Source organism: Lathyrus oleraceus, chromosome 5, assembly GCF_024323335.1.
Source record: "Lathyrus oleraceus cultivar Zhongwan6 chromosome 5, CAAS_Psat_ZW6_1.0, whole genome shotgun sequence".
In the NCBI taxonomy this organism is placed as follows: domain Eukaryota; kingdom Viridiplantae; phylum Streptophyta; class Magnoliopsida; order Fabales; family Fabaceae; genus Lathyrus; species Lathyrus oleraceus.
Window position 1 is genome coordinate 236810536 of NC_066583.1, and position 25043 is coordinate 236835578.

The window sequence follows — 25043 nt, forward strand, 5'->3', positions numbered from 1 at the left end:
TAAGAAGAGAAATATGCAATATTATTGTGAGTTAAATGAATCACTTGCTTGTTATGGCGTTCAGAAAAAATACGCCCATTCTTGCATCACTTTCATTTTATAATAATGTCTAATATCCACCGACTATTTCTTAGTCTCGTTACTAATTTCATACTTCTTACTAAGGTTAACATGATTAGGACTATTCCATTACCTCAGTATTATTATAAAACCTATTAAAATGCTAATAATTTTAAAGGGAATTTAATTTAATTTTTAAGGAATCAAGAATCAACTCAAATCAGAATTACAAGTAAAAGATTGTGGCATAAACACAACAGTTGGGTCATGAGAGAATCGTAACACAGGTTTTTTCTAATTGAATCGAATCTTCCATTCGACTCATAATTTGGTTAGCGGATTTTGCTTGCCATAACAACAAAGTTCGCGAAATTTTATGGTTTTCTTGCCCAAATTCATATCTAAACATAACTAACCATTTATATTATGTTTTGCAACCAATACACACCAATTATTCATATCAAAATAACTATTACGGATTATATAACCCAGGGTTTCAACATGCATTTTCCTCATTGTTACGGCTTAAAATTTAAAGATTTCTCAAAAACAATAAACTTTTCACTAAAGTTTATTAAATTAGGGGAAATATTGTAAATGTTTATGAAATTAATAAGAAGTAATATAATAGAAGAATAGAGACAAATGAGAGAAAGTGAAGAGAGAAAAAGTCTTTTGTATCTCAGTTGAACGATCATTTCTTCGATATCAATCTTCTGTACTAGTTGATTAAAAGTTCTATTTGGAAGTGAGTTTGAGAAAAAGTCTAGAAGATTATAACTTGAACTAATTGGTTTTGGAAGATCATGAGTGAAAAGAAACTTTGGAGAAATGTGTTTAGTACGGTCTCTTTTAATGTAATCATCTTTCAATTGAGTCATGCAAGCAGTATTATCTTTATATGTGGTTGTTGCGTTTATTTTTCCATAAGCCAAACCACAAGCCTTTGTGTGTGTTGAATTATAGATCTCAACCAAACGCATTCTCGACATGCCTTATGTAGTGCTAAAAATTTATTCATGATTAGATGAAGTTGTTGCTATGGTTTGTTTCACGTGTCTCTATGAAGTAGTCGTATCACCATAAGTAAACATATAATGTATTTGTGATCTACCATTATGAGGATATATCATGTAACATGCATTTGCATAACATGTTAATTCTAATTTGGATACTTTGGAATAAAACAAACTCATTTCCATTTACCCTTAAGCAATCAAACAAGTCTCATAAGAGATCCTGAATGTATCTTCTATCTTCCACTTGGATGAACATGGTAAGGGTCCCCCAATTGAGCTCTCATAGAATACCCTAGCATAAAAGCACACACATCAAAATTTCCATGAAGTAAAAAAAGAATGAACAATAGTGAGTTTAGAGATTTGGTCCTTTCTAATTCATCTTCATCATTAAGATCCTTTTACTCCAATTTTGCATAAGGGAGGTCCAGGAATCTAAGTCCAAATCTCCATTTTTGCATAGGGGAAGTCCTAGAAACTAAGTCCATTTCTTTGCATTTGGTCCACAACAATCAAAACAAAACACAAGCACAATAATATATACACAATTATGTGCTCAAGTGAGCAAAAGGCAAATGACATTAACATAAGCATGTGCTCAAATGAGCAAAGGAAAAAACAAATGGATAATATATGCAAGAATAGTAAATTGCATAAAAGTAAATTGCATGAAGTAAATTGCATAAAGTAAATGTTAATTGTCAATAGTTAGTGTTAGTAGTTAGTGTGCCATAAGGCAAATTTAACGCTATGTTAAGCAATCGTAATTGGACTTATGTAGAAGTCACAACTATCTGAGGCCGGTAAATAATAATGTAGGCAACAAACACAAGTTAGGAGTCTTGATTAGTGAATCAAGTCCCAACAACTTGTCATACCAAAAAGAAGAAGAGAAATGATCTTGTATTGGTTTAAGCCTTTTGCATGATTTAAAAGACAACCTATCCTTAATGCAAAGCCATTCACTTGATCAATTGATCAAGATGAATTAGATTTGAATCAAGGAAGATTAAGTCTCCCTAATCAATGCCAACTTATCAACCTTCAACTCATTGATCAAAAAAGAAAAAGAAGTAGGAGAAGAAGAAGGAGATGAATAATGGAAATGACAAAATTAAAGTGCATTAAATGAAATACAATATACCAATCCTCATATGTTGACCAATAACATTGAAAGTCAAGGTCAAACAATCAAAAACAGAAGTGAGATGAAGATTGGATGTCAAGAAATGAATAAACTATTTTTGGCATTTTTTTAATATTAAAAATAAACTTGAATTAAAATAAATGGAAAGGTCAAACTTCAAAATCACTTCAAATCAACCTTGAAAGGTCCAAGTGATTTATCCTAAGTCCAACAAGGTCAAACAAAGTTTGACAAAAAATTTCAGCATTTTTAAAAGTCAGAAACTATTTTTAATCAATTAAAAATGAATAAAAATAACCTAATTGAACTAAAATCTCAAATAAATCTCAAATCAATTCAAAAATTGATGAGAATATTTTTCATAGATCCATCATCATTCAAATAGGTTAGAAAAATATTTTTGTATTTTTTGAATATCAAAAGCTATTTAAAATGAATTAAAAATATCCAGAAAAGAGAAAATTCAAAAAAAATATCAAATGACAAAATAAAAAATATTAAAAGTCAGAAATAGAAACTAGAATTTATTTGGGAAATAATGCAATTGGTCCCATATTTTTTGGATTAAAAATGAAAGAGATATGATTTTTTAAAATAAAAGGAAATTAAGAAAATAAAAACAGAAATTATAAAATGCAAAAAAAGGAGGAGCGTTGGATCTGAGCTCATTAATTGAGCTGGAAGATCACACGCTCCTAAGGCGCGCGCCTATGGTGGTCTCTGGTCAATGCGTGCGCATGGGAAAGAATTAAAAGTCATAACAATGAATGATCCTAATTGAATCTGGAAAATGGATTAAACGGTCCAAATTTAAACTGGAGATGATGAAGCCACCGGAGCCACCGTCTTCTCCGGTGAGCTTCTAGATTCCGTCAAAAATGCAGAAATTCAAAAGGCAACCAAAATGTATGATCTATACATCAATAGAAAGCTGGGAGGATGTACATCATCCCTATACCATCCATTTTCATTCTAGATCTCTATGATTTGAGAAATCAGAAGTTGAAAAATCTGGTATTCATGATGAACTCAATGAATTGCAAAAATTAAAAGCATAAACATGATGCCTCTATTGAGAGGACTTCAGCCAACACAAAATCACAGCCAATAGGTCAATGGATTAGGAGAATCGAAGGAAATACCAGTTGGAAGGTAAGCTTGAGTTCTGGTGATTTGAGCTTGAAACCTTGCTTGCTTTATCAAAACAGAAGTTCAATGAAGTGTATAATGAAGGTCTAGAAGCATTAGATCTATGAATACAACCAGATGAAGCTGAATTCGAGATCTGAATTTTTTTGAAGAAAATGCAATTGCTTCTTTAGTGATGGTTGGGGAAAGATTTCTGCAGCATTTCAGGTTGAATTGTGTGTCCAAAATGGAGGGAATGAAGTCTCTATTTATAGAGGAATTGGCAAGGAAAGTGTGAGATGATCCGTGTGCATGAATTTGGATACCACTTGCATGGGCTTGCATGATCATGCAAAAGGACCAAAAGCAATGCCAAATGCAAGCTGAGTTCAAATGCCAAGGGTTTGGACGTGTAATTTGCTCTGAATTGGCTTGTGCAACAAGATTTCAACATGAATTCCACAATTGAACCTAATCATTCACCTCTTCGAAAATACCATTTAGAACATCCAAGCATAGGCATATGGGTAATGGTTGGAAAGGTCTTTGTATGAGGAACAAATGTTATGTTGGTCAAAAATCCATTTGGAATGTGGAAATTCATGAAATTTGAGTTTAAAGTGTGATGTGCAAAACATGTCAAGGCAAGGTTTCTAAAATTGGCCAACTTTCAAGCCCTTCTGTTTTGATGATTCAAGCTTCAAATGAAAAACCCTCCAACAATAAAGTTGTAGATATTTTCAAGAAAATTAAGATGGACTTAAAGTTTGCATCATTTGGATTTTAAATGAAAGAGTTATGGGCACTTGAAGTTGGACTTTTTTGACTTTTAATGCCTTTGACCCAAAGGGACCTATAATGTCTTGCATTATCACATGTATTTCCTTTGAGATTTTGAAATTTTGTTCAACATAACATTTGAAGTAGACATCTTAATATTTCTAGTGCATTTAATCCCACCTTAAAATCATAAAAAAATAATGAGTTGTGTCCTTGGGAAGTTGACCCAAAATTAGGGTTTCAGTCAAAATGACCTATAATATATTGGAATGGCAGATGGCTTTCCAAGCTTCAAATGAAATTTTGATGAACATGAAAGTTGTTCATATTGTCCTTAAGAACATTGTTGCTTTTGGAACCATCTCCATTTGACCAATACATAAAATGTTAGGTCTCAGTGCATTTCAAAATAGTCCGATGAATTGACTGATCAACTTTTCAAGTCCACAACTCATACCTTGATGAATTGATGATTGAGGACACTCAAATAAGTTCAAATATGCATGAAATGATGAATTAAAGAACTTCCCTTGATTGTATTTGACCATGGGCTGAGGTTGCTTCATGAGCAAGGCATTGTGGTGCACAGATGGATTAGGGTTTCCTTGAAGAACAATACCTCAAACCCTTTGACTTGCTTTGATCAAAATGATGAATTGAGATGCTAGGGAAGCATATTTGAGGGATGAGAGCTTTGGGAACCATTACCGTGCTTTCTTTCACCTCTTCTTGACCATGTCTTTGTACCAAGGATCTCCTATAGGCTTTTGACCTTGTGATTGCTCAAGCTACAAACAACAGATGTTAGTGACATATTTTTGTGCTTTTGGTTAGTAAACAAAAATGAGAAAAGCAATGATATACAATTCAAGCATGCTTGGTGATCTCAAACCACTCACAAGGAGTCCAACCCAAAGGTAAAGGGAACCAAGATGCTCAATGATCCTTGAGGCTATGCAAATGAAATGTTATGATACCATGAGGGATCTTAGGGACAAAATTAGGGTCTTACAGATGCCCCTATTTAAGGTCATTCTAGCCGGAGAAGTGAAGGTTAAAATCTTCGTCTCGACAAGGTAGAATGGGCTTAAATAATAACACAGAGACTAATTTTGGTCCCTAAGAGACCTCATGATGCAAATGTACGTATGTAAACTAGTAACACTCTGTGGGGATATGTGTCCACAAAGGAGTAAAGAAAATTAGGAGACACCAACAATCCACATTCAATGGGACAAAAATCTTGGGGACTCTTATGGGGATAAGAAATAAATGCGTGAGCAGGGCACGACTCAAAGCTTGGGGAGCAGAATTCCAGAGGGGATAAACCAACGGAAAGACTCGAACTGACTCAAAGATGCATGTATTGGGGAATATGCCAATACAGCGAAACTATCCACAACGGATACTTTGGATAAAATCCGGACGAGGACGATCCACTAAGGGACCTTGCTGGGGATGTCTAAAAAGACTCTCTTGGGGAAGCAGCGAGATGAGGTGTTACCGGTTACTGGGTAACAAGCTCAATGAGACATGTGATCTGAAGACCGACATAAGGGTCAGAGATACAACATGCTCGGGAAGAAATGAATATCTAAGACCGATATAAGGGTGAGAGATATCAAAACTCTGAATCATCTGAGGAAGACCTAAAAGGTATATTTCAAATCAGGGAAATCTGACTCCACAGGGGACAAAAGTCATAATAGGGAGCAGAAAGGGAGGAACACCAAGGATACCGGTTACTGGGCATATAAGCAAACTCGATTATAGGATGGACACTCATCATCCGAAAGAGGGCTAAAAGCAAACTCGATTATAGGATGGACACTCGACTCCGCAAAGGGGAAACGAATCTTACTCAACTGGGGAAGAACAAAAGGCTTCGACCGAAGAGTGCGTGAGATATACTATCTATTACCATCAGAACATAGATAATATACTCGCATGGAAGATTATCCACAACCAGTTATTGGGTTAATAAAGGATTAATCAACCGGAAAGAAAAGGCATTGGGATACCGAAACTAGGTATATAAGGATGACCAATTCAGGAGAGCAACAATCGTTACCAACAACAGGGTAAACGAGAGATGACTTGCTGGGGATAAATTGCGAACGCATGGCAATTATCAAGGCAAAAGAGGGAATATCAACATCGAATACTGGATGAAGATAACCATCAAGCAGGGGATTACACCTACCGGATATTGGGTAGGAAACCACGGAAAAGTAACCGTCATCGATAACGATGAACACAAGGTTAACTCTGCAAAGGGAAAGAGAATAGGGTTTACAACTACCGGTATAAGGGTAGAAAACCACAGACTCCGCCGGGGATAATATGAATGATTTACTAATTATTGAGTAATTATTCATTTATACCACAGGGAAGTAAAAGGAAACAGTCACAAGAGCCAATTTAGGAACAAACCAAATAGGCAAATTGAATCAAGACTCGTCCTAATGAGGATATAACTCAATAGGGAAACCCATCCCAATATATGTGTTGGGGGGAAACAGAAACAACCATCATCCACGAGGACATAGCTTGGTGGGGAATATGAAAGAAAGGATAGACGCTTTCTGCTTATGGAGCTGACTCTATATGGAGAGATCAGACACACACATCTGCTTGGGGAGATATATATCACAAAATAGCAGGAGAAAACAAACAACGATATATGGCAAAGAATGCAACATGAATATCTGAATGTTATAATTATGCATGTATATGCATGGTTTATGTATGATGAATGCTGACAAACAGACATATTTAACACACACAGGATCCGGGAATCCACCACCCGGTACTACATCTCGAAAAAGAAAGCTAGAATCGCCGAAGAGTATCCAATCTGTCGGGGATCAGAGATGCCAAGAAACAACAATATCTCTGCGGGGGATGAATTATCAGCCATAGCTGGGGGAAAATATTTTAATGCACAAGTAGCATCTGCCACCTAAGCCACTCTATTGGGGAATCTATCCGAGGGATAAAGGGATTCTGGGGACCAACCACCAAAAATCGAACCTTCCAGGAGAACATCTCTGCTGAGGAGGAAATAAACACTGCTCTGCTGAATGGAAAAGAGGTGAATAACCTCGACAAACAAAATCCACTCGGCGGGATAATCCACAACAATATTCTGGGGGAAGAGGATACAGTTATGCCCGGAATATGAACGAATGTCTTACCCTGTTGGAGATCATACCACTCTTGGGAGAGCAATGGGGATCTCTTAAGTATCCTTTCGTCTTTGTGAATGTTCACTTTGTTTAAAAACAAGTTATAAAAATTCATTTTTTCAAAACAATGATATTTTCTCAATTAAAATCATGCAAAACATTTGTTGAAATAGAAACAAATAAGAGTGCAAATAATTGGATAAAGGCTCAAATTTATTTGATGGAATGGTAGTCCGCAAATGGAAAGACTCCATAGATCTTTACAAATTTGAAATTGGTGATATATATTGGAAAAGGGCTTCATTGAACATAATGACCATTTCTCCACCAATTCTGAATTCGATGTATTCGAAGCTTCGTTTGATGACGACTGAAAAAGAATCTCTGACGGATGACAAATGCAGAACAAAGTCTTGTCAGGATGCAGTTACTTGCCAAATCCCTAAGTTTTGCCTAGATTGCCCCAGGATGAGGTACTCAATCTAGCGGGATACATATATATTTTATGTCTCTAACTTTTGCCTGGACCGCCCTTTCGGGTTTTCAATCCACCGAGACGCTCATTTTTGCCTAAGCCTCCCTTTCGGGTTTTCAACTTAGCGAGCTATTCTGTTTTATTTTCTAGGCGAAGTATTTCTTGACTGCATCTGAATTCACAGGACGGGTGAAATCCTCTCCATCCATAGTTGTAAGTATCAAAGCACCACCTGAAAAGGCTCTCTTAACAACATACGGACCTTCATAGTTTGGAGTCCACTTGCCCCAGGAATTGGGCGCAAAAGACAAGACTTTCTTGAGCACAAGGTCACCCTCTCTGAACACACGAGGCTTGACCCTCTTATCAAAAGCTTTCTTCATTCTCTGCTGATACAACTGACCATGGCACATGGCAGTCAATCTCTTCTCTTCAATCAGATTCAACTGGTCATAACGACTTTGAACCCACTCAACATCAGTCAACTTGGCCTCCATCAAGACTCTCATTGATGGAATCTCCACCTCTACTGGGAGCACAACCTCCATGCCATAAACAAGAGAGAAAGGGGTTGCCCCTGTTGAAGTGCGGACAGATGTACGATATCCATTTAAAGCAAATGGCAGCATGTCATACCAATCTTTATACGTAACAACCATCTTCTGGATAATCTTCTTGATATTCTTGTTAGCAGCTTCAAGAGCCCCATTCATCTTGGGTCTGTAAGGTGAAGAATTATGATGTGCAATCTTGAACTTACTACACAACTCTTTCATCATTTTGTTGTTCAAGTTAGATCCATTATCAGTAATAATCTTATCTGGCACACCATAGCGACATATGAGTATATTCTTGATAAACTTTACGACCACCTGCCTGGTCACATTTGCGTATGACGCCGCTTCAACCCACTTGGTGAAGTAATCTATTGCTACGAGAATAAATCTGTGTCCATTGGACGCTTTAGGCTCTATCATGCCAATCATGTCAATTCCCCACATAGAGAAAGGCCATGGTGATGAAATCACATTCAGAAGTATCGGGGGAATATGAATCTTATCCGCGTAAATCTGACACTTATGGAATTTCTTCACGTACTTGCAGCAGTCAGACTCCATCGTCAGCCAATAGTAGCCTGCTCTCAACATCTTTCTAGCCATGACATGTCCATTGGAATGAGTACCAAATGAACCTTCATGGACTTCAGTCATTAACAGGCCTGCTTCGTGTCTATCCACGCATCTGAGCAGAACCATGTCAAAATTTCTCTTGTAAAACACTTCGCCATTAAGGTAGAAACTGCCTGATAGTATCCTCAAGGTCTTTCTATCTTTCGCAGATGCCCCAGGCGGGTAAATCTGGCTCTGAAGGAAACACTTGATATCATAATACCACGGCTTATCATCTTTCACTTCTTCTACTACAAATACATGAGTTGGTCTGTCGAAGCGCATCACGGTGATATTGGGAACTTCATTCCACAATTTAACCACAATCATTGAAGCAAGTGTAGCAAGAGCATCTGCCATCCTATTCTCATCTCGAGGAATATGATGGAAGTTAACCTCAGTAAAGAACGTTGAAATCCTCCTCGCATAATCTCTGTAGGGAATGAGACCAGGCTGATTCGTTTCCCACTCACCCTTAATCTGATTAACAACGAGGGCTGAATCACCATATACATCAAGATGCTTGATCCTTAGATCGATGCATTCCTCCGATCCCATAATACAGGCCTCATACTCAGCCATATTATTCGTGCATTTGAAAGTTAGCCTTGCTGTAAAAGGAATATGTGTGCCTTGAGGAGTAATAATCACTGCCCCAATACCATTTCCATACTGATTTACAGCGCCATCAAATACCATACTCCATCGGGAACCAGGCTCTGGCCCTTCATCGAGTGTAGGCTCATCACAATATTTCATTTTCAAATACAGAATCTCCTCATCTCGGAAGTCATACTGAACTGACTGATAATCCTCAATTGGTTGATGTGCCAAGTGGTCAGCCAAGATACTACCTTTGATAGCTTTCTGAGCTCGATACTCGATGTCATACTCAGATAACAACATCTGCCAACGGGCAATCCTCCCAGTTAAAGCAAGCTTCTCAAATATATACTTGATTGGATCCATTCTGGATATCAACCAAGTCGTATAATTTATCATATACTGGCGTAAGCGCTTAGCAGCCCAAGCCAAAGCACATCATGTCTTCTCAAGCATTGAGTATCGAGACACACAATCAGTGAACTTCTTACTTAAGTAGTAAATGGCGTACTCTTTCTTCCCTGATTCATCTTGCTGACCAAGGACACAACCCATTCAATCTTCAAGAACAGTCAGATACGTAATCAAGGGTCTTCCTTCCACAGGCGGAGACAGGATCAGAGGCTCAGACAGATACAATTTAATACTGTCAAAGGCTTTCTGGCAATCCTCGGTCCAATCATGTGACTGATCTTTCCGGAGGAGCTTGAATATTGGCGCACATGTGGCAGTCATGTGGGATATGAATCTAGAAATGTAATTCAAGCGACCAAGAAAACCTCGAACTTGCTTCTCAGTTTTTGGCGCATGCATCTCTTGTATTGCTTTGACCTTTGCAGGATCAACCTCAATACCTCTTTCACTAACAATAAAGCCCAATAACTTGCCAGAACGGACTCCAAATGTACACTTGTTGGGATTCAGACGAAGCTTATACTTTCTCAAACGCTGAAAAAGCTTCAACAAGTGTTCTACATGTTCAACTTCTATTTTCGACTTTGCAATCATATCATCAACATATACCTCAATCTCCTTGTGCATCATATCATGAAACAAGGTAGTCATAGCTCGTTGATACGTGGCTCCGGCGTTCTTCAAACCGAAGGGCATCACTCGATAACAGAATGTTCCCCAAGGTGTGATGAATGTTGTCTTCTCCATATCCTCGGGTGCCATCTTAATCTGATTATATCCGGAAAATCCATCCATAAATGAGAAGACTTTGAATTTAGTTGTATTGTCTACCAACATATCAATATGTGGGTGAGGGAAATCATCTTTCGGACTAGCTTTATTCAAATCTCTATAATTTACACACATCCGGACTTTTCCATCTTTCTTAGGCACGGGCACAATATTGGCCACCCATTGAGGATACGTAGAAGTCACCAGAAACCCCGCATCAATTTGCTTCTGAACTTCCTCCTTGATCTTCACTGCCATATCAGGATGAGTTCTTCTGAGCTTCTGCTTCATAGGCACGCACTCAGGTTTCAAAGGCAAGAAATGTTGCACAATGTCAGTATCTAGACCGGGCATGTCTTCATATGACCAGGCGAAGACATCGACGTATTCTCGTAGCAATTCAATCAACCCTTTCTTAACAGATTCTTCCAGGAGTGCCCTAATCTTCACTTCTTGCACACAATCCTCAGACCCCAAGTTGATTGTTTCCAGATTCTCGAGATGCGGCTGAATGATCTTCTCTTCATGCTCAAGTAGACGAGTAATCTCATCAGGAATCTCTTTAACATTATCTTCTTCCGCCTCAAATACAGGGAATTCAAAACTGGGAGATGGTGTTGGATCATTATGTTTAATGAGTTTGATCAACCTGCATAATGATTTTGGATATGAAAAGCTTTAGAATTCAAACAAGGCAAATCATTATGCAGATGAAAAGATTGATTTTATTCTTTTTTAGGATTTTATGTGATCACCGATTTCATGCAAAAAGCAAAAAGGGAAAATAATTTGGAAAAACAAACATTTAACACGAATTTATTGAATGAAAATATCATTGTATTTATGTTGCCAACAATGTCATCACTCCTCCTTTTGGCATGGGAGAAGAGTTTTTAAACAAAGTGATCATTACGTTGACTTGTGGACAACTGTAGGAATATCCACAACGACCCAATTGTTACAGATCCCTCCAAGGATAATGAAATTGTCAGAATCCTCTGCATCCTCTTCCAAGACAGCAGCAGTTTCCTCATCCTGACCGGTATGGATAAAACCTCCACTCTTGAATAGCCCTTGCGCGTTGAAAACCCCAGAAGAAAAGCCAATGCCAGCCTGGAACTTGTTGTCTTCCAACTCAATCATTTTTCCCAAACCAGCAGTTGCACCACACTCAATGGCCAACTTCGCATCTCTATAGGAGGTAAATGAAGGAGTTCTCTTCTCAACAGGCTCAGCTATAGATAAAGATTGGAAAGGAGTTCCAACTTCATCCTCAGCATCTATATACGAGAAGGAAGACAAGTGGCTAACCAAGAGAGCCTTTTCTCCCCCTACCACCACCAGTTTCTTATTTTTCACAAATTTCAGCTTCTGGTGTAGGGTGGATGTCACGGCGCCCGCCTCGTGAATCCATGGTCTGCCTAAGAGACAGTTGTACGATGGGTGAATATCCATAACCTGGAAGGTAATTTGGAAATCATTGGGTCCAATCTTGATTGGGAGATCAACTTCCCCAATCACAGTCTTTCGAGACCCATCGAAAGCTTTCACAACAACTCCATTTTGCCTCATGGGAGGCCCTTGATACGACGACAGTCTTGAGAGAGTGGACTTTGGCAATACGTTCAGGGATGACCCAGTGTCCACTAACACATTGGACATGGCGTCGTCTTTGCAATTCATAGATATGTGTAAAGCCAAGTTGTGGTCTCTTCCCTCCTCAGGGAGATCAGAGTCACAGAAACTCAAATTGTTACAAGCAGTAATGTTTGCAACAATGCCATCGAATTGTTCTATTGTGACATCATGATCTACATATGCCACATCCAAAACTTTCTGCAGAGCCTCTCTATGTGGTTCTGAATTCAGAAGTAATGATAACACTGATATCTTGGATGGTGTTTGTAGAAGCTGGTCTACAACATTGTACTCACTCTTCTTGATGAGCCTCAGCATCTCATCACAGTCTTCTTTCACATTGCCGCTAGGGCCAACAGAAGTAGGAGCTTTTAGTACAGAGGAGGGATTTACAGCAAGTGCCGGATTCGGAGATCTCACAGTAGCCCCAATCGGGCGTTCAGCAAAATCAGTACTAGCTTGAGACTTTGGTGGTGCTAAAAACACACGACCGCTACGGGTCAAACCACTTACATCTGCAATATTCACAACAGCGGAGGATGGCAAAGTCACCTGTTTCCCATCTTCTACAGCAACAGCGTTGTAACGAAAGGGAATTGCCCTTTCGGAAGAATATGGCACAGGACCGGCAGGTTTAATGATCAAGGAAGGAGAAACCTTCTACTTGCTACCATCGTATTTAATGATAACAGGTTCGGGCATCCGGAACACTGGGTAAATTACGTTGACCGCAGCCTCATCTTCGTCAACATTCCTATTCTGAAGAATCTCAATAACTCCTTCATCCAGCATTTCCTGAAGATCTTTGCGCACCTGGCGACAACCCAATCGGTTAACAGGGCAGATTCGGCATCTATCATGGTCGTGCTGATAGTGACTGTAATCACACAGGAAACGATGCAACTCGACCAGAGACTGTCGAATATGACTAACATATTTGACCTTGTATTTGTCAGGGCAGCCCTGAACCATGTTGACAGATTTCCCATGCTCGGGTAATGGGTTCTTCTTCATGTTATGACCTACGTCCTCGAAACACAAAGTGCCAGACCTCACAAGGTCGTGAACCTTGGTCTTCAAAGGATAGCAATTCTCCACGTCGTGGCCGGGAGCACCAGAATGGTAGACACAATGTAATTCGGGCTTATACCACCACTGGGGTTTAGCAGGTATAGCCGGTGGGTCTCTTAGAGTAATCAACTTCCTCTCTATCAAAGAGGGATATAACTCTGCATACGTCATTGGAATACGATTGAAAGTGACCCTTTTCCTCTCGTAGTTCATGCTGGTTTGATTATTGTTTCGAGGCTGGTAGGCCTGTTGTTGCGGACGGTGCTGTTGTTGATGATATTGGTGAGGTGGTTGCTGATGAGTGCTATGTTGCTGATACTGTTGATTATCTCTGAAAACAGGTGCTATATGAGCCACCTGGTGCTGGTTATTGGCGGGACGCACAGTCTTCCTCCTCACAGAGGGTCTTCTAGGTTTTACATGGGAGGTCACAACATGTGCCTCTCCATCTTTCTTCTTTGCAAATGCCCCATAACGTTTGGCAGAAGAGCCTTCTTCTCTGGTTAGACGTCTTTCTCTAACCCCTTCTTCTAGACGCATCCCCATATTCACCATCTCGGTGAAGTCAGAAGGAGCGCTAGCAATCATCTGCTCATAATAGAATGAACTCAAGGTCTTCAGAAAAATCTTGGTCATTTCCTTCTCTTCTAGCGGAGGCACGATCTGTGCTGCCACCTCTCGCCACCTCGGGGCGTACTCTTTGAATGTTTCCTTGTCCTTTTGGGACATGGCCCTTAGCTGATCTCTATCGGGAGCCATATCCATGTTATACTTGTACTGCTTGACGAAGGCTTCGCCAAGGTCGTTGAAGGAGCGGATGTTCGCGTTGTCCAGACCCATGTACCATCTCAGGGCAGCACCGGACAGACTGTCCTGAAAGTAGTGGATGAGCAATTGATCATTATCGATTTGAGTTGACATCTTCCTGGCGTACATGACCAGGTGGCTGAGAGGACAAGTATTTCCTTTGTATTTTTCAAAGTCACGGACCTTGAATTTCACAGGAATCTTCACGTTTTGGACTAAGCAGAGATCGGCAGCAGACTTGCCAAAAAGATCCTTTCCTCTAAGAGTCTTCAATTCCTTGCGAAGCTCAAGAAATTGATCGTTTATAGCGTCCATCTTCTCATAGACATCTGGGCCTTCAGATGGCTCAGAATGATAGATGATGTCGTCTACCCTAGGCATGGTATGCACGACAGGAGGAGGAGCAGCAAGGACCGGGCTAGATGCCGGCATAGAAGCAAAAGTTGGAGCAGGACCCTCAGGCATGAAATTGGGAGGCATCCCCCACGGGAACCCGGTTGGCATGGCTGTCGGAACAAAGTGTGCACTGACTGCAGGCACAGTTGTAGAGACGATCTTGTAACACCTCAAAATTTGCCCTCCTCTCTTGGGACTAGCATAACATATTGCATAGCATTTTTAGGTCATTAGGCATTGCATATTGCATATCATGTGGTTATATTGTGCAAGTCATCCTCTTAAGTCTTGATCAGAAGATGAAGAGGTCATGTGCAAGCTAGGGTTTCATTGGACTGGTCATTGATCATCTGAGGATGTGGAGGTCCAAATTAGGGTTTTGTGGTTCTCAAAGAAGATTGGTCTTCATCTTGATTGAAATGATACATCATCATCATAGTCTTGATTTCATCAAGTGTTGGATCAGATACCTTGAGATTAGGGTTTTGACCACTGGTCAACCCTAATCAGTTGCATTGGGCCAATCAGGGCATGACTAGGAAATGGGGTCTACAACAGATATGGGGATCATCATGTGATTATATTGAGCTTATGGAGGCTAGGTTTTCATCCTTGAGCCATTTCATCAGAAGATTGGGGTTCAATTGGATCAGTGCATTGCAAAATTCATCTATCAGTTGAAAAAGTCAACTATGGTAAACTGTGCTTGATTTTATGGATTTGGAGGTGGGAGAGAGTTGGATACACTTTATTCATGTTGAAATGAGTTGCATTTGACATTTTAAAGCTCAAGAATGAAGAAAATAAAGTCAGACAAAAAATTGCCAAAAATAGAAAGTGACTTGTAATGGAAGTTTCCAAAAATGGAAAGTTTTTCACCATAAAATTACATGTCCAAAAAAGCTTCAAATGAAAATTTGTTCAACATGAAAGTTGTAGATCTTGATCTCACCTTTCCAAAAAGTCCCAGAACTTGAAATTCCCATGTATGGTTGACAAGTTATGGTCCATTCATTTTCCAAAAATGCCTATAATCAAAGTGGCATAACTTCCACATGGAATGTCCAAAATGGATGATCTTTTTATGAGCAAACTCCATTTCACATGTACTTTCATGATGCATAATCAAAATTCATCAAAAATGGTCAATGCAAAAGGTCAATTTTCAAGTGCAACAATTAAAATCCAAGGGCAAAATGGTCCAATTTGAGAAATACATGGAATTTTGAGATGGGACTTTTTGCAACACTCTCCAAATGCAAAATGTGACTTGTTCCAACTGTCATGAGCTGTCATGGTGCAATATTTGGCAAGGCTATTTTGGAACTTTCACCTAAAATGCAATTAGCACTAATTCACTTGGATTTGATAATTGGGATTAGCAAGGTGATTAAGGAGATGGTATAAATGGTTAAGTGTAACTGAATTTGTTAATCACATCACAATTCTCAAGAAATCTAACAAACTTTCCCTCCATTTTTCCAAATTCTCTCAAAAATTCCATCAACATTTTTCAACATATCTTCATCAATTCTTCACCAAATGGAATAATTCTTTTTGATTCGTGCTCCATGAACCTTGATCTACAACTGTTTTGGTGAATTAGTGGAAGAACCTTCAAGAACAAGGACTGTTGCAAGATTGCACAACAATGGCATTTTGAGATTTTTTCCAATTGAAGCATCTTTGAGCTAAGGCACGAGTTGCATTCATCTTCCTATACATCAACCTCTATCTGTTTTGGAAAATTACGCGCAAAAGCATCAAGAACAACAGCTGCCATCTCCAAGGTGCAAAAATTCAAATCTCACCATTTCTTGAATTGTCATATGCGTTTTGAAGTTCATTCATCGTAGATCATCGTGCTATGCTTGGTTTTTGATTTGGTTAACTGTAGGTTGAGTTATCGTGTTTTGAATGTTTGATGTCATATCTTAAAATGCTCGATCCCTTCGCCATGGTTAGAATTAGGAAATTTGAGTTACATATCTTGAATCTACATGGAAGGACGGTTCTATTGATTATAAACTTGTTGATTTTGGTGAAGTTTCGTGGTTCTTGATTTTCTGGAATTTTCTGCATTTTTCTTGCTGAAGAACACGTTAGAACACGCGTTTGATCCAACAAATGCCATTGCCTCGTTTGAATGTTGTTTGGCGCCAAGCTCTGGCCAATGAGGAAGCGCCCTGGCCACTAATTGATACGATGTCGTTTTGCTGTGCTGCTTTAAATTTACAAGATTGCCACTGGTCCTATTAAATTATATTTTATATCATTTCTTTTTTTCATTTGTTCTTCAATTTTGTTACATGATCTTTAGAAAATCATAGAGGCTTCAAAACTCATCCAAATTGAGTGAGATTTTTTTCACCATGCTCATGATGATGTGTAGAATTTAATGGTTATTTTTGTGGATTTTTTGCACGTGTGAAAATTTAATTGCCTAGGGTTTGTTTCAATGTGCTCATTTTGTATACACCATGCCATATCCTTCATGAAATACTCATACCTTTAAAGAAATGAATGAAATTGTTTGTGCTTGTTCTGGACATCTTGATGGTAATTTTCATGTAGAGTTTGTGATTTTTAGATGCTTGGTGAAGGAGATATGATTTTTTGATTAGAGGTGTGACAATTTGTGTCACACCAAGCTAGGTCAACTTCATGATTTTATTTGCCTGGCCTAGAAATGTTTTATTGCTCCAATTTTTTGCATGAATGATCATTGATATGTCACGATAACATGTGACTTTTTCTGGATTTATTGGTTGCATTTTCTAATTGATTGATAATTTTCTTCCCTGTGTCATCATTTTGTAACCTTGTGTGACACATGTTGGCATTTTGTTTGTGAAATTCTCATATTGTATTGGATGGATGTAAAATTTGACATGTGGATTGTAGACACATTGTAGGACATCATGGTTTTGGTCCCATTCATTTCTAATATGTTGTCACTGTTTTATTATTTATTGAAGTGGATGCTTGTGTTGATGCCTTGAATTGGCTTGTATAATGTTGTCTGGACTTCTTGATTTTCATTGACCTAGTTCCTCTTATCCAATTGAGCTGAAAATTGACATGCTATACATTGAGTGTGTCCTGTTTAGGTGTGAATTTTTGTGGAATTAATTGAATTGTTTTGGTATGCTTTTGGTTGAGATAGTTCTGTTTGGACATTTGAGGTTCCATATGACCTAGTTTGACATGTTTTGGTCATGAAATGATAATGGTGAATGGTATGAGCATGGGACCAATTGCATTGGCTTCGGATTTGTTTGAATATGATTTTGGATAATTTTCACTTGCTGTTTAGAATTTTTTATCTCCTTTGGACCCTAGGCTTGGCCTAGTGGTCTAGTTTCTCATGTTTGGTTTGGATTTTCAGGATGAAATGCACAATGCTTAAGGAGATTGCTTCAAGTTGATTAAAATGAGATTGTTTGATGTTGAGGACTAACATTGACTTTGTTTTGTAGGGTTTGATGCTTAAGCTTCAGCTCATAGCTTGCACTTGTGTGCATTAACTTGTGTTTGACTGTACAGATTAACTGATTAACATTTGCTGTTTACTGTTGATTTGTCTGAGTACTAATGGTATTGGATTGATTTCAGGTACCTTAGTTGCTCATAGTTCTTATTGAACTTGCTTGCTGTTGCTTGGTTGTATAAACCAATAGAGGTAGAATTTCTAACTCCATGTAGTCTGGAAGACCCGGTCTGTTACTTGGCCAGGCACCTGTCTGAAGTCCTCCTTAAGAGGCAATGTTTGTGCTTGTTTATTTTTGTGCCAAGCAGGAAAAGACCTTGATTAAGGCAATTGGCAGAACCCAAGAGATGTGCAATCCATCTCCTGCTATTCTTGTTGAGTCATCCCTTTGCTCACACAACTGGTGTTGATGCATTGGGATACTAACCCAAGATCTTGTACAGTGTACAGTTGTGTCTGAGTCATGAGTGTAGAAGGGTTCCCACTTTCTGAACCCACACTCCATTGTCTGAAGCTCTCCCTGGCCAGGGATAAGAGCTGTGAGGTCTCATCCTCACTCACCTTTCATCAGCTTCACCTTAGCCCCTCAATGGCAAGGTTAAGAGTTAACACCACCCCTGTACAGATGACTTGCCTTGGCAGTCTAACCCATTGTTTGAGCCCACTTGACTGGATATAGTGTGTGCTACCTGTGAATATTTGCTGTGATTTGCTTTTGCTTGCATGCTTGCTTTGCCTGGATAGGATAGCTTGCTGTGATGCAAGTAGATAGAAAACTCAACCTAGGACCATTGTGGAATTCATGATAACTATTAGGCTCGAGTCAGCTCCCTTTTAGTTTGTCATTTCCCAGTCTCTGGTTAGGAGATAGTTTCTCCCCTGTTAAGGGGAACTACGTTGCCCTGATCCTCATACCAGATGAGGTACGTAGGCAGGAGGTCGTGCGAGATCTCTCCGGGCAAACCTTTTTCTTTTTGTGTGTGTTGTTTGACAGTTGCTAGGCTCGAGTTCCCGACTCCTTAGTAACTTGTTGTTTGTTTGTTGGTGTGTGTGCTTGACAGTTATAGGCTCGAGTTCCCGACTCCCTATTAACTTGTTATGTTGTTGTGTGCTTGGAAGCTGATGTAAGTCCATCGAGTGGCATTCGGGTTCCAGTGTGGGTTTGTTTTGGGTTCGGATGCTGACGTAAGTCCAGTGATTGGCCGTCGGGCTCCACGTTTGCCCTTTTGCGTGTGTTTCGGTTCGGATGCTGATGTAAGTCCAGTGATTGGCAGTCGGGCTCCATGTTTGCCACCTTTTCGTGTTTGTTTTGTTTTGTTTGGCGTGCGTGAGCCGAACTACGGCTGCTCTGATTCTCATTCCATATGAGATACGTAGGCATAGGATGCGATATCCTATCGAGCATGTTCCCCCTTGTCCCGAACTACATTGACTCTGATGTTTGTTTCTGATAAACTACGTAGGACCAGGATGCGATATCCTGTCGAGTTACCTTCCTCCGTCTTCCATCTGTTTTGTTAGTATGTGTGCGTGTGTGTATTCTTTGAGCAGTGTTTGTTTAGCAACCTTATTCTATTTTCTAGAGCGTGGATCCCGTCGAGTACGACGGACGTGAGGGGTGCTAATACCTTCCCCCTGCGTAACCGACTCCCGTACCCTTTCTCTTTGGTCGCGAGACCATGTTCTTTCCAGGTTTACTTCGAGCGTTTCCTTTCCCTCTTTGGGATAAATAACGCACGGTGGCGGCTCTGTGTTGTTTTTGTTTCAGCTCGCCGGTTGTTTTTCGCGGATGCGACAGCTGGCGACTCTGTTGGGGACTGGATGTTGACCTATGCTGGTCCATCTTCCCTAAGCGAGTCTCTCCTAGCGTTCTAGGATAGTTTAGGTTGCTTGTGTTGTTTTATTTATTGCATTTATTATTCTGACAGTGTATATATTTGCATAAATATTTGCATGCATCATACTATCATGTTGCCGTCCTCTGTGCAGGTGGTTCCTCTGTTTGGGGTGGGTGTTCTGAGTGGGGGCTAAAACCCAGGCCCGAGTATACACCTAGGATTAGCGTGGTCTTACGTCGCTCACGTGCCGGTTGGGCATATTGTTGCGACGTGACATACCACAAGCTGGACGAGGTTCATCTGAGAAGTGCACTTCCTCAGTGGGGTTTTCCACTTTGGTTGGGTTATCTCTTTTGGATTATTGACTCTGGTGACCGTTCTTTCCCGGATCTTTGGTTTAGACGATCTTAAGGGAGCTACAATGGCACACCCGAAAGGGCAAACCCATTGAGTATCTCCGCCCGATTGTCGAGACTATTTTCCGCCTTAGGATGGCCTGATTAGAATTTACCTGTAAGGGGAGGGTTGATTCTTTCAGATGAATGATCAGATGGTGACTTTGATGGTGACTATTGGTTCCGTTGATCAGAGTCATATTTATAAGTCGGATTTATGGCCATTTATTTCTGAGACGCCGGAGTGCTGTCCGTGATATTTATCAGGGGGGATCCGTTTATTTCAGGATTCCCCGGGCCGAGTTATTTATCAGTGGGGATCCGTTTATTTCAGGATTCCCTGGGCCGATTCAGAGATGGTTATGGGTATCTGCTCAGAGACTGATGATGATGATGATGTATCTTCCGTTTATTTCGGAACCCTTGAGTTGGATTTGTGGTTACATGTTCCCTCAGATGGTTATGATCAGTTCAGAGACCAGGTTTCAGTGCACCAGATGATCAGATGACTTGGAGGATGGCACAGTGCATTGCATTCATCCATCAGCATCATTACATCTTGCATTTATCTGCATCTAACACATGTTTATCCATATGCAGGGACACTTTTGATCGAGATCTTGGTTGAGAGACTTCTTCTTAGACATGAGGAGACCCGGTTTGAAGGACGATGTGGCCTACAGTTTCTTTGACCCGGAGATCAGTGTGCTGAAGGATATGATAGCATTGATTGCACCCGACCATGTGGGGTTGTTTCGTGAGGCGTATGGGGGTATTCTGAAGATGGTTTTCAGACTCACTGACAGAGACAGGAGTGCCATTCATACTCTTCTCCAGTTCTATGATCCTGGTTTGAGGTGTTTTATCTTCCCGGAATACTTACTCGGGCCTCTGATGGAGGATTATGCTGACATGTTAGGTATTCAGATCAGAGATCAGGTTCCTTTCTATGCTGCTAAGGAAGAGCCTGATATTGGTGGGATTTCCCGTGCTTTTTATTTGAATCCAGAGATAGTGAAGGGTAATCTGAAAGAGAAGGGGAAGTTACCTGGTTTTCATCTGAGTTTCCTGGAGGCTAAGGCTAAGGAGCAGTCGGAGTTGGGTAATTGGGAAGCTGTCTGTGCTTTGATTGCTGCGGGCATTTATGGGATCATTCTGTTTCCTAACCAGAAGAACTTTGTGGATATTAATGCCATCCGCTTGTTTATTCAGAGGAATCATATCCCTACCTTGATCGGAGATGTCTATTACTCAGTCCACAATCGGAATGAGAAGAGGCGTGGGGGATTGATTCGATGCTGCGCTCAGTTACTATTCAAGTGGTTTATGGGTTACTTGCCTTCCAAGGGTGCTTTTGTTCTTCTGGGCCAGAATGTTAATTGGGCGACCAAACTGATGGGTTTGAGGGCCAAGGACATAGATTGGACTCACAGTAGTGGGGTTGGACAGGATTTCATTTGCAGTTGTAGGGGTTTTCCCAATGTGCCACTTATAGGGGTTCAGGGTTGCATTAATTATAACCCGACACTTCTTAAGAGGCAGATGGGATTTGCTATGGAGTGTCCTCTGTTTAAAAGTGAGGTGCAGGAATCTGTGTACTTCCCAGTTGAGGGCAATCAGGCCAAGGTGAAGCAAGTATCCGAGGCATGGCGCAGCATTCAAAGGAAAGGCAAGGTTTCTTGGGGTAGAGCTAATAACAGATCTTTTCCTCCGTTCAATGACTGGCTCAGTAAGAGAGTGGAGCTTACTTGTCTACCGTTTCCTATGGTTGATCTTTGGTATCCGTTGATTGAGGAGACTCCTTCTACTGTTAGTATGGACGAGTTCTTAGAGATGAAGCGGGAGAGAGATCAGTTGCTTGCAGAGAAGACGGAATTGGAGATGAGTGTTGCTCGGGTTCAGAGGGTTAACCAGGAGATCAGAGTGAAGATGGAAGATCAAGACAAGCGACATGCCCTGGAAGCGAAGCGCTTTGAGATGGATACAGCCTATTATGGGAAGGTCAGTCAGGCTTTGGCATCTTCAACAAAGGAGCATGACCTCACCAAAAAGAGATTGGCTAGAGCTTCAAAAGTCATTGAAGATGAGAAGAGGAGGCAAATCCTTGTCAAAGATCAGAGGGACGACAGAGTCCGGGTTCTTATTGCTGAGTGGGAGGCAAAGCTGAAGGTCAAGGAAGCAGAGAATCTGAAGATCATCGCCGAGAGAGATCATTACATTGCTGAGAGAGATCACTACTTCAGGCAGATGAAGATTCATCAGAAGGAAGTGGGGAGACTACAGCAGGATAACACCGAGCTCAGGTTCGCCGCAGAGTTCGCGAGGATGGAAGATGAGATAGGGCCATCTGTGGGACCCTCATCAGGCTAGATCTTTCATTTGTGTTGGATTACCGTCAGGCTTGTTGACGGAATTCTTTGCTTGTATTTCTTTCCCGATTCTGGAGGATTGTATTTGATTTGTATCTGATTTGATGTATGACTATGGCACTGTTTGTGCACTTTTGGTTATGTGATGGATATTTTCATTCAGTGATTGATCTTCAAGCTTTATTTGCTTTACCGTATGCACTCACACAAGCACACACATGGTTGGGGGTATCATGCTAAATCACATATCTCCGATCTGCACGATGAAATCAAATGCTAAATATCTGAATATTGATGCCGGATTATTATTTGTCTCAATGATGCCAGGATCGAGAGACAAAGTGTTCCTCATGAGGATAGACACTGCATTCATGCATAATCATAATAACCTGTGTTTTATTTTGCAGGTATCTGTTGCTAACGTGCTTGATTGTTTCAGGAATCATTGCTCGTGCTCGCCGAGTCATACCTTTGCACTCAACACGCCCTCACAGATACTTTACCAGGCGCAATACTCCCAGACTCATGGATCTTCCCAACGCAAACATCCTCGAGTTAAAGGACAAGATGAGTGAACTGATCAACATTATGCAAGGCTTTGCAGTTGGTCAGAAAGCTCTGGCTGATAAAGTTGAGAAGCTCGAGCGGGCTTCAGCAGCGAACAGCGGTGTGAACCTGGATGGTGTCTCCAACCAGGGGATTGGGTGTTCTCGAGAGGGTGGCAAGAGGACAACTATCGGTGTTGTGAACAATGCTGGTTTTGGTGCTGGTGGTGGGCCCGGTCAGGGGCAGAATTTGAAGGATAATCTTTTGCCTCCATTCTATGGGTTTGATGAGGACCGAGAGGAAGACAAGGAAGCCGACCAGTTCTCAATGCACAACGAACCGTTTGGTCAATACAGTGCTCCGCCTCAGAGTAAAGAGATTCAGCTGCTGGCTGAGAAGATCAAAGTGCTGGAAAGCTATGCCACTCCTGGGGTGGTGAATATGTCGAACATGGGGCTGGTGGAGGGGATTGTGATCCCGCAGAAGTTTAAAGCGCCCTCGTTTGACCGGTACAATGGGAGTTCCTGCCCCGAAACTCACCTGTAAGCCTTTGTTCGCAAGATTTCCGCATACACCATGGACCAGAAGCTGTGGATGTACTTTTTCCAGGACAGCCTGTCCGGAGGCTCATTGGAATGGTATACCAAGCTGAAGTCCTCGGATATTAAAAGCTGGCAAGATCTTGGGGACGCTTTCTTCAAGCAATATCAGTTCAATGCTGATATGGCTCCGAGTCGTACCCAGCTGCAGGGTATGTCTCAGAAGAATAATGAAGGGTTTAAGGAATATGCACAGCGGTGGAGGGAGTTGGCTGCCAGAGTGCAACCTCCTCTAGTCGACCGAGAGATGTCAGATCTTTTCATGGGGACCCTGCAGGGGGCATTTGCTGAAAGGATGGTTGGTTGTCCGGTGACCAACTTTTCTGATATTGTTGTGGCGGGGGAAAGAATTGAGAGCTGGCTGAAGCTTGGGAAGATACAGGGTAACGCCTCTTCTTCAGGATCAAAAAAGCCGTTTGGTAATGGTGGCCAGAGGAAGAAAGAGGGGGATACCAGTGCTGTTTATGCTCAAAGGGGACCCAGTAGGGACCGTTACTTCCAGCACACTGCTGCAGTAACTATTCATGCTTAACATCAGCCTGCACAACAACAGCAACAACAGCAACAGCAACAGCAAAGACAACCGTTTCAGCAGAGGCCACAGAGGGCCGGGTATCAAGTGAGAGGGAAGGCTATGGATAGAAAATTTGATAGGCCTCCTGTGACTTATGCTTTTCTGTTCAAGAAGTTGCAGGATTTGGGGCTGGTACAGACCAGAACTCTGGCACCTTTGAGACCTGATCAAAGGCCGGCCAGCTATGATGAGAATGCAAAATGCGAATTCCACTCAGGTGCGCCTGGACATAACATTGAGAACTGTAAAGCTTTTAAGCACACAGTTCAAGACCTGGTGGATTTGAAGGCAATCAATTTTGCACCATCTCCCAACGTCAATGCTAATCCCATGCCCGCGCATGGTCAAAGGGGGGTGAATGCAATCTCTGAGGAGAACCGAGTTGGGTTGTTGTCTGTTGATCAGTTGAAGACGCCTCTGGCTGAGGTCAAGAGGCTGTTGTTGAAGAATGGGGTTCATCCGGGCTGTAATGTTGATTGTGCTGAGTGCACTGTTGCTCCTGAGGGATGCATACTTCTGAGGAAGACTGTCCAGGGTTTGATGGACGAGGGGAGTATTGTGGTTGA